Source organism: Triturus cristatus, chromosome 4_1 (genome assembly GCF_964204655.1).
Source record: "Triturus cristatus chromosome 4_1, aTriCri1.1, whole genome shotgun sequence".
Taxonomy (NCBI): domain Eukaryota; kingdom Metazoa; phylum Chordata; class Amphibia; order Caudata; family Salamandridae; genus Triturus; species Triturus cristatus.
The window spans coordinates 261,374,731-261,386,205 of record NC_140585.1 but is presented as its reverse complement, the minus strand read 5'-3'; the positions used below and the strand labels follow the sequence as shown (position 1 = coordinate 261,386,205).

Below are 11,475 nucleotides of genomic sequence, written 5' to 3'. Positions count from 1 at the left end.
AAGAGCCCATAAAGTACATCCACATACAAGTATATACTAATAAAAGTATATACTAAAGTATATACAAGAGATCTTGAATGCTCGATCTAAAAATGAAGGGGCATATCAGCAACAACCGGCGATAATTATCGCTAAGCGCACTTAGCGCTAGGATAATTATCGCCGGCTAGCGTGGATTTTCATCGCTGAGATAGCGTGCTATTAACAACGCTTATCTCAAAAGCGATAAAAATCCTAGCGCTAACTGCCAAACATGAGATTATCGCTGGAACCCAGCGATAATCCCACGAAGGTTGGCGACAGCTTGCTGATAGGGCCTCACATACTTAGCCATGATATCCACCTTCCGTAGGATATCATGGCTAAGTCAGTTTCAAAGCAGGCGTAAGGAAAGTAGCGATAACAGAGGTTAGAGCTACTTTTCTTGTCACTATTCTGCTTTGCATGAGGCTTGATAATAGGAGAAATGTCGCTTAGCGACATTTCTCCCGTTATCCTGGGGAGGAACATCCACTTTGCATCTCATTAGAGATGCAAAGATGGGCGTTAGGAATTCAGGCGCTAAGGCAAGGTTTCATGCAATAGCATGACCTTGCTGACTCAATATGATTATTATTGATTTTTCTCTTATTTTTCTTTGGCAGTTTTTTTGATTCCCCACCCTGGTCACCTGACTCACCTGACTGAGGGCGTGGCCAGTGACATCACTTCTTCGAAAATGGTGCTTGTTGCGGCCCATTTAATGGAAAGAATCTAATCAAAAGCCATTTTTTGCCATTTTTTTGTTGTACGATACGAGGTACACTTGGGCCTCATCTCTACCATTTGCTTTTAGCTCGTTTCATTTTAGTTGTTTTCTTTTTGCAGAGTTTTATATAGCGCGAACTTGACCCAAATCCAATCAGATATCAGAGCGCTTTACATAGCACCAGTTAGGTTACATGAAGACACACATTAATTTATTTTTTGTTAAGCACAGGGTGATTAAGTGATTTGCCCAGAATCACCGGATGTTTAGCGTCATTGCCGAGACTCGAAACCAGTTCCCCAGGTCCGAGATCGAGCGCCCTAACCCTCCCAGTCCCGAGATCGAGCGCCCTAACCTTTAGGCCAACTCCTCTCCCCGATCTTGTACTCCTATTATTATTATTATTACCATTATTATCGATTTCTTTGTTATTTTTATAATTTTTCCTTTGGCAGTTTGCTTAGTTTCTCAATTTGGTCACCTGACAGCCTGACTAAGGGTGTGGTTGGCGAGTAACATCACTTCTCCAGAGCTTTAATCGAGAGTGCGATGCGTATGCACAACTGACGCGCGTAGCGGGAGCGCCCAAGGCCCCCACCATGCCTGTGCCCATCTATACCCAAAAGCAACCTGTGGCCAGCCAGACTGTTCCTCTAACCTTCCATACCTCTACAAGCACAATGAACAATGTTAAGTTTATCATATCCACATTTTCCTACCAATAGTCGCTGAAAGTAGAACACATACACATCAAAGAAGGTTTACTACTAGAAACTCCCTTAGTAAGCATTACATTCAATTGGTCTACCCAACAAACTTAAAAAACACGAAGACACCATGCGTACACCCCAGCTGGCAGGCTTTTGGAATGTTAAGATCAGCTGTAAAACAAACAAACAAGCTCTATTCAGAGACATCTTAAGGATTTTGGGGGCCCTGGGCCAAACATATTTTGGGGGCCCCTGTGCAGAACAGCTTTGAATTTATGATACAAATTGAGCCCCTGTTTCCCACGCAGTTTCCGCTTCCTCAGCTGCGTTAGCGATCTAGTTTGCATCATGGGCATTAGGCTATATTTTCCCCGATGTAAACAGATGCGCGCAGCTGACAGCGGTAGGATTTAGTGTTCCCTGCCCTGCTACTAGGTTTTTAATACTTTTTAACTTGTATATATGTGGCTGAATTACTCTGTGCTTTTTAACAATTTCTCCTACCTATGCGCACTTGCACTTTACTTGATTCTGCTTGCCTACACCTCCTTAGCTGCTCCGATTCGCATCTCGCTTTTCCTCCAGTCCTTGTCCGCCGCGGCTGATACACCGATTGAGCGGAGGGCTGGGGCTACTATTGGGCCCCTCACTTCCGCCGTCACAGTTTCCGCTTCCTCAGCTGCATTAGCGATCCAGTTTGCATCATAGGCATTAGCCTAAATTTTCCCGATGCACACAGACGCCCGTCAGCATCCTGGAGGCGTCCGGCGCCAGCCATGCTGCCCAGTTCCCCCCCAGTGAGTTTCTTCCACTATATTACATTAGGGAAAAACCGCTTAGCCTTAGGCGGCTACCATTATGTCAGTGTACAGCGGCTGATCCGAGCTTGGAGGTAGACTTTCAACGCAATAAGTGCAACTGGTCTCCTCCAGCCAAGGAAACGTGTACCCAAGATCCTCCCACGCAACAATAAGTGTAAAAACAATAAGAAAACAGAGGACTTAAAGGCCACCCTTTTAAATTGTCGCTCCATGCAAATGCATGAACCACACATTTATGACCTACTTTTAGATGAACAGCCTTATCTCTTATTTCTCACTGAGACCTGGCTGTCTGAAGCCACCAACCCTACTATCACCTCCGCCATCCCTACGGGTTATAAAATCCTTAGGAGGGAACGACCGAGTGGGAAGAGGGGCGGTGTCCCCATAATTTACAATAAAAAACTAGACTGCTCTCCCATCCCGATGGAAAACATTGAGGGTGCAGAGTCCTTAGGCTTCCGCTCAACCTTATCCCCCCATCATAGCATAGCTGGTTTTCTGATTTACAGACCTCCCAGTGCAATTGGAAATTTTATTACTACGCTTAATACATCCACCACCTCCCTGGCCTTAAAATACAACAACTGCCTTGTTGTGGGAGATCTCAATATACATATGGATAATAGAAAAGACCCTCAAACAATTTCCCTTATTGGAGACGCTGCAGGCCTGCAACATGTTTCCATGTATTTCTTCAGCCACCCATGAGAAGGTCCATACCCTCGACCACATTTTTCACAACTTTGACAGATCAGTAAGCTTACTTCTTCTCATTACCCGGTCTGACCACCACCTATTAAAATTCATCATTCCCAACTCTGCCACTGCCCCTCGGGCTAACGCAGGGCAGAGGGTCCCTAATTACAGGACATTCCATAAAATATCCATCCCAATGTTAGCAGACGCCCTCAGTTATTCCTCACCGGAGCTGTCTGGCTGCCCCGACTCGGACGCCCTCTCAATAGATTCATGGCTCCGAACCAACATCGGTGCAGCGGTATCGGTGGTTTCCCACTCCTCAAAGAGGTGGGCCCCACCAGCTCCATAGTTTTACGGTTCCCTTAGATGTAGCAAAAACAATTGTAGAAGAATGGAACGGAAATGGCGTAAATCCTATGCACCTTAGGACAGGAAGGTGTATAAAGACACCTTAAAAGCTCATTACATTCTCGTGAAGGCAGCCAAGAAAAACTTCTTTCAAACCAAGATAGAAAATGCCCAAAATAAGAGTAAGGAAATCTTTAGCATAGTTAAATCCTTTACCGCCCCGAAAGCCGGGACAAAGGAAGGGCCATGCACAGAAGAATGGTCTAAGCAAATAGCTCAATTCTTCCACAAAAAGCTCTCTCGTGATCAAACAAGCATTCACTAACATCTCAGAGGAAGAACTGACCTTCTACCTTAGTTCTAATAACAAATTTCACCTCTTGGATCCTCCATCTTTACTAGCTTTCCCTGAGTTTCAGCTTGAAGAATCACTGACCCTTCTCCAAAGCATTAAGTCTGGCTCTCCTATCGACCCATGTCCAGCGAATATCCTGAACCTATTAGCTCCCACCATGAACCCCATGGTAAACCAGCTCTTTAATGCTTCCCTCTCCTCAGGGAACATGCTGAAATTATGGAAGAATGCTAAGATTCTTATACTGATAAAAAAGGCTAACGCCAAACTGACGGACCCTGACAACTACAGGCCAATCTCCCTTCTTCCTGCTCTCTACAAAGTATTAGAGCAGCATGTAAACAAGGCCCTCCAAAAACACATTGAAGATGGGAAGCTCCTTCCTGAGTCCCAATCCGGTTTTAGGACTATTTACAGTACGGAGTCCGCTTTGCTGGAAGTGACTGAATTTCTCAAGGGTAAGCTGGACCAGGGAGGCAAGGCTGTTCTGATACTGCTCGATCTGTCGGCGGCCTTCAATACAGTCCCACATGAGAGGCTCCTGGAGAGACTTGCTAGCATCGGCCTGGGGGACCGCCTTAACATGGATGTCATCCTTCTTGGCAAATAGATCTCAGGACATCTGGCTCCCCCCTTTCTTATCCCCGGTTCCGGCCATGAATGCATGTGTCCCTCAGGGCTCCATTCTCAGTCCTACCCTTTTTAATATATATCTATCCCCCCTTGAGTTTCTGGTAGAGGAAGAGGGCGTCAAAATAGTTTCCTGTGCTGATGACACTCAGCTGAGTTTTACATGTGAAAAAGGAACCAACTTTGACGGGCAATGATTAGGACTTTCCTCACAAAGGTTTTTAACTGGCTTAAGATCAATCAGCTGAAGTGCAATCCTGACAAAACTGAAGTTGTTTTCTTTGGTAATCCAGAAATGCTCTTGGTGACAAAAAGATCAGCCACCCCCGCCCGCAGAAAGGAGAAAGTCAAAAACTTGCGCTTGCTTTGGCATGCTCCGGATGCCAACAAAATTCCTGCCACTGTTACCGCTTGAGAGTAGAAAGATTGTGGAGCAGGCTCTGATTACATCAAAGCTTGACTATGTCATCAGCTTGTACCTCGGTCTTCCCAAATCCATAATCCAGCGCCTACAAGTGGTACAAAATGCGGCAGCCAGAGCCATCCTGAGACCTAAACCCAGATCTAGTATGACCCCTATTCTTAAGTCTCTACACTGGCTCCGCATAAAGAACAGATCGACTTCATAGCGATGACCATCTTCTTTAAAGCTTTCCATGGCTTAAGAGCCAGCTAACTAAATAAGCGCGCTAATCGCTACACAACATCTAGACCCCTAAGATCTTCCAATGCCAACCTGGCCATCGTGCCTAAAATATGCCATGCCTGCACTGGAGGCAGATTCCTCGCCTTTCTAGGTGCAAAATTGTGGAAAAGACTCCCTGAGTTTCTGAGACTAACCACAGACCTACTCTCTTTCAGGAAGAACTTAAAAACCTGGCTTTTTAATAACTGATGGGTCTTTCATGAATGTTTTACTCCTACTGTCACTTTTTGTGACGCACCGGCAGCGTAAAAAATGTGCATGTTGCACACTATTTACAAAGTAACGCATCTAGGCAGATGCGTCACTTTGTAAACCCCTGCACCGCATTATACCTGCGCCAGGTATAATGTATGCAGGGTGGGTGTTACCCCGCAAGAAGCCTTGCAGAAGTGGCGCATTGAAATCTATGAGAACTCAGTGCGCCGCTTCTTGGACCCCATTGCGTCAATATCTTACCCCTGCCTCACGGCAGGTGTAAGACTGATGCAATCTCTTTCACGTGGGGCTGTCCCATGTGAAAAGACACATCGCTGGATTTGTATCTATTTTCAAACACACCCCAGCAATGCATCACTGTTGCGCTTACAGATACGTCAGAAATACTGACGTATCTGTAACTCCTTGCGACATGATGCGTCATACAGTAACTATGATGCATCCATCATGTCGCAAGGAGGGCGCACTAAGAATTGACGCATCCCTGTTTTCACACAGCGATACATCACTTCTCATAAATAAGGCCCTAAATGTGTTTACAGCCAATATTCAGGGATAGTTATGTGTGTTTTAAATATTGTACCACAACAGCAGCTCACCAATATTACTGCAAATAATCCCTGTGATGCCCTCCCATTTCTTATATGTTAGGCCTTGTTTGATATAAAATAAACTTTTTTTTATGTATATTGCATGAAACATAAACACAACATTTCTCTGCAAAATGGCTGTACTAGACTCTCACACACCAGCTACATAAAAAATAAAGTAAAGGAAAACAGTATTTAAAACAATCTGTTTAAGAAATTTGCAAGGTCATGAGGGCAAAAGTCTGGAGAATGGAGATGACTGCCAGGGGGCCCCCTGAAAGGCTGGGGCCTGGGGCCAGAGCCCACTTGGCCCATGCATTAAAACGTCTCTGGCTCTATTACATCATAACTAACAACAAGCCGAAAAAGACTCGTTATTAATGAAAGCTGGTCCACTCCAGATGCAAGTCTTAATCCCAGCAGAATATAAAACACCTAGAGGGGGCGGGTCTGTAATTTACCACAATGTGCTGTTTCCAGTGCCACCCCCCCCCCCCCCTCAATCCGAGGAGTTTAGACATTTCCGCCCACTTAAAATAACACTATGGTCTGTGACCGGGCAGCCTGCCAAAGGCACTCGATGGCCCTTAGATGGGAAAAGAATAACTGAGACAACTTGTTGCAGAGCCTGGAGAGGTGGAAACAATGACGAGAGCTCGAGGGCAGTTGGAGCTGAGTGGGAGACCGTGCGTTGAGGGTCAGAGCAGGGACGTGGTAGCTACACCTGAGAAAAGCTTTGACACGTTTGCAAAGCTATAAGGTCCATCCCATCCATGTCCTCCCGTAACCAGTATCAGACCTGCCACCGTCGAAGAAAGATCTACCATGGGTGAGCGGAAGTTGGGGAGGAATAGAGAGGAGAGGGGTCTTAATGTCCAGCAATGGCCGGACAGGCCTTTTATTCCACTGGGCATTTCCCCGGTGGGCTGGGAGCCCCTGGAGGCCGGTTTTAAAAGAGTGCTCCGCCTCTGTCACCTTTCTCAGCTCCTGAGGTAGGCAGCAGGCATGGGAGGCTTCAAGAGAGAGAAAGGGAAGGAAAGGGAGGTAGCAGGAAGGGAGAGGATGGATGGATGGAAAGAGGGAGCGGTTGTGCGAGGAGATGAAGGTCGCCAGCTCACCTTGTACTGCACAGTGTGAAGCTGGCCCTTGACCTGGTGACCGTGGGAAGAGAGACTGAACCTTGCTTGTGTCACAGGGTGTCCATGGCACATGTAATCTGGTACTTCCGCAATTACAGCAAGCAACAACTAGGCAGGCAGCACGTGATGAGTGCACGCTCAACGCATCTCGTTTCTGAGAAGCGCCACAGTACATTTCCTCTTTATAGGCTGCCAAGCATCCTCTAGTGAACAAGGCCCGCTGGCCTGCCAGCCAGGACCTGCGGGACCGAGCACTCCAAGGAGTGCCCAGACTCTGCAGGTCAGTTAGTCTTGGTCGCACACTGCAGCACACAAAGTCACCCTCAACACAAGCACATGGCCTTTCCTGCTGAGAACGGTGCTGCCTGGTAGAGACATTAGTAAACTTTACAATAGCGCCATCATTGCTACAGGCGCTCTCGACCCCCTGTTGCACGACAAGCCCTTTGCCAGAGTTCCTATGAGTTCATGGCGTGATGCCTCTGCACACGCTTCGGGTTTACCGTCTTCTTGTCGATCCCCGCAGCCCCCCCTCCCCCCCCCCTCCGCCCCCCCCCCCCCCCCACAGGGACAAAGACGGATTTCTAGTTACTCTGCACTGCAGTATTTTGCCAGGTTAACACGAGTAACTAGGAAAGAATTGAATCTAAAGGATGCGCCCCTCACGCAAATCCTTTTGTTTTGCAACAGCCACCCACTGACGGACGTCCAGGGTCTGCATTTTGGAAGCACATGACGAAATGAGTCTAACCTTCATGGCAGGCGCTGTACAGGAGACAAAACACACAGCGACAACAGCAGGTCTGTCTTAAGTTTGTTTTAAAAAGACATGCACAAAGCAAACCTTGTCAGCTGTGGGGAAATTAAAAGAGCAAATGGTGCCCATTGGTTGGGATGCGTCGTCGAGCGCGATGGGAACATTTGTGGATTGGTTTCTGTCTGGGACCATCATGCTTTACACGGCGGACCTGGACCGGAGCAGTGCTGCTGGGAATGACTTCGGAAGGCCTGTCCCATAGGGGTGGCGCGCCCGAAGCCATCCCCATCAGTGTCTTTCCCAGGCTGCCCCCCCACTCCACCCTTAGTCGTTGGATCTCACCAAGAGGTGTGCACCTAGTCTTAGTAGACGCATTGTTACCGACCACTGTTGTCTCCCCTCCTGATCAATGTCTCTACGCACATAGTGGTAGCTTCCATGCCCAGCTACCCTTCTTAGTCTAGGTACTACCTTTTCATTCTTACCGTGTGGCTGTCGGTCAATCCCACCTCCCTCCAACACCCCCTCCAACACCCCTCCCCAGTTACATTAATTCTTTACGCCTCTATGTGATCTCAAGGACAATTTGACAGCTCTTCATCATGGCATGCTGCTAGCACTATCTCTGCTTCTATTTTCTGCCTCTATTTCTAATGCTCTTGACACTGCAAATTCTTTGTAGTCCTTTAACCCTTCTAAGCATCCGCTTAGTTATCCTCTGGTCTCGCGCAGCTGTTCCTGGCATTTATCAACCAGGCAAGCCTAGCATAGGGACAACTTCTCTTCTAAACCATTTTTGTTTTGGTGCTGCCAGTTTTATTTATCTTTTGCTTTAGTATTAATATAGCCTTATAGCCGGCTGTAGCGGGCTATACCAGCTATTAAAGGCCCGCTGCAGCGTTATAGGCCCGAGCCGAAGGTGAGGGCCTTTAACAAAGCAGCGGGACTTTAATAGCCAGTATAGCCCTGCTAAAAGAAGGGCTATAAGTCTATTAGAACATTCTGCCACTAGAGGGCAGAATGTTCTAACAAATTAAACAAAGCCTTCAGGGAGCGCGAGGGGATTGAAATCCCCTCAGGCTCCCTGAAGCCTTTGTTCACAGCCAGAGCTGTGAACAAAGAAGCATTGGAATGTTGGAGCTCCGGGCTTACACCAGCCATTATAAGCCCGGAGCACTCCATTGTTTTCAATGGAGCTTCCAACATTCCAATGTTCTAATAACACCGTATTAAATCCCTCACTTGAACTCATTGTCCGTGTCATAATATCTCTTTTCTTTTCTTCTATGTTTTGACCACATTCATATTCTGCTTGAATCTCCAAAAGTTTTGCCCTGCTTCATATTTAAAGTTAGCCTCATTTGCACTCCTTTGCCTCAGACATTATATTTCTTCAGCATGACTAGCACTTCCCCCTCTCCATTCTGTCGCTATTCCTTTATTTCATCTCCCAAGATTGTGTTCTACAACCCACATTAAATCTGGTGGTTTTCTTCTGCCCTTTTATCAAGACATGGTTATTGCTACTTTGAAAACACTTGTGTCAATCAACCTTTTTCTTTTTTAAACTCATAACTTACATTTAATATAATTTCTTAGAATTTAATGTGTTGGAATATTCTTTGGCAATAATGCTAGTTTGGCATATATAATAATGGGAGTATGTCAACATTTCAAGCCTAAATATATTGTGCTACCAAAATATGATAGCCAAGTTATCGGCTACTGAATTATTGTCTTGACCTTTTTCTTTTTTTTGTTATCTCATTACTTATTACCATTACTTAGAATTCAAAATTTTATAATATTCATCAATTTATAGGTAGTTTAGGATATAATAATGCATGTTAGTGAGAATAGTGAGCACACATATATAATGCTACTGAAAAAACCATAGCAAGAATATCAAATAACAAAATATTGTGTAAGCCTACTTCCACATACCGTCCAAGTATATGTGTGGTACACACACATGTGGAGTTATATATAGTGACTTACATGTTTATACTTTTATTCACCCTGATGGTAAAACATATTTGTTTACTATGAAAAGTTGGTAGCACTATATTTAAGACTGGAAATTCTATATGCACTATACTAACACTTTAAATACTTTCACCCAACTGTTTAAAGTGTGTTGAAAATGTTACATTTTATTCAGCCCAACCAAATAAGTAATAGGCCTTTTGGATTTATTTTTGTTCTGACATTTTATGACAACCTATTCTCTTCAAACTATTGCAAAGTGCTGCTCTTACCCAACGTTTATCTTTTCTTAATCATGGATTGCAAATGGTCCACAGGCCAGCGTGAGCAACAACCACATCATGTAGCTGAAGCATCGTTTATTTCTGCTTATAACAAGCTTTACCAAGACAAACCCATATTTTGTGGACCCCTCAGGCATTACATGTGGCTTTTAACAACTTTTCACCTGCAGGTACATAAAGTACTTTGCTTGGAACTCTAAAGCCTGTTATGCCTGCTCCGATTAAATAGTTGAGGTCACTTGTTCATATTAAAGCCATCAGGCTGCTCTTTGCCACTCCAGTTGTACAGCGCCACGTTTGAATGGGCTTGATAATATGCCCTTGTGAATTCCCATAGAAGCCCAGGTTCTGGTGTCAACATGGGCTTCTATGGGAATTCACAAGGGCATATTATCAAGCCCATTATCGCCGCTTTAGCGGCAGTTTCCTGCCGCTAAAGCGGCGATAAGCCGTTCCTTGATAATATGCCCCAGAGTGCTTTCGATTCATTGCTTTGAGCCATTGTTATAAAACATATTCCCTTAAAAGGGTGCAATCAGTGCTCTGTGTTACCTGCAATACTCATTGTTTGGAGAGAAATTCCACCGATCATTCAGATTCCAAGGACTTGTGAAATGCTTCTACCCAAATGGAGTAGCTTTAAAAGAAACTTCTAGGATCCAAAAAGTAACAAAATACTACTTTTTCTCTGATATTATTTGAGACTTAAGTATAATATAGCTTTTGGGGTCATATATAGCCTATGCAGACTCCCCCAGTCCACCTTTTATATGGGTGTGGACTGTCTTGCATCTTCCCCTTTTATTTGGTATGATTTTATTCTAAGATTCAGACTTAAAACTTTTCAAAATATGCATTTTTTTATTTTTCCTCAGTTTTTATGTGTAGTATGATTATGACTGTATTGGGATCTGAAATGTGGCTGGGTGTTATATCTTGTAAACGCTACTACTTTCATTTAAAACTTTAATAAACAATCAAGGTAACAGTAGGTGAAAGAAGTCACATTTCCTACTGTACACAACTCCTGTTTAATCATTGTCTGGTGGTGTCTGTTTCTATGCACGATGATATTCATGGGAATTAATTTGTTTAGCATTGAGTGAAAATTTTCTGGCACCGTTCAAAGCGTATATTTCCTATAATTCGGGAATTGAATGCATTTGAATTGAATATGAGTACCAGGGTGATCAAGCGCCCTACAACTTTACAATGCTTGCCTTTACCACGGATATGCCTTTGCCATGCATGTTTTTACCAGGCAAGGTAACCAAGGCTGCTGGGCAGTTGAAACGCGTTGTGTGAATAAACACTTTCCTGCAATACTATATTACCTACTGGCGGTCGCCAGTAGGTAGTTATAGTTAGGACCACGTTTCCATAGGAAATCCGCAACATTCTATTTTGAATAACTTTTGCGCCGGTTGACGAATCCTCGCGAATTTTTCAAAATAGGTGGGGCGCTACGCTCCGCTCCTACCCT

The 11,475-nt window shown here is 44.8% G+C and overlaps 1 protein-coding gene across 3 annotated transcripts in view; it reads right to left on the bottom strand.

Annotated features, from left to right (window-relative positions):
- CHRM2 (cholinergic receptor muscarinic 2) overlaps positions 1–11,475 on the bottom strand; it is a 629,935-nt gene that overhangs the window by 19,390 nt on the left and 599,070 nt on the right. The gene's annotated exons all lie outside the window — the stretch shown is intronic.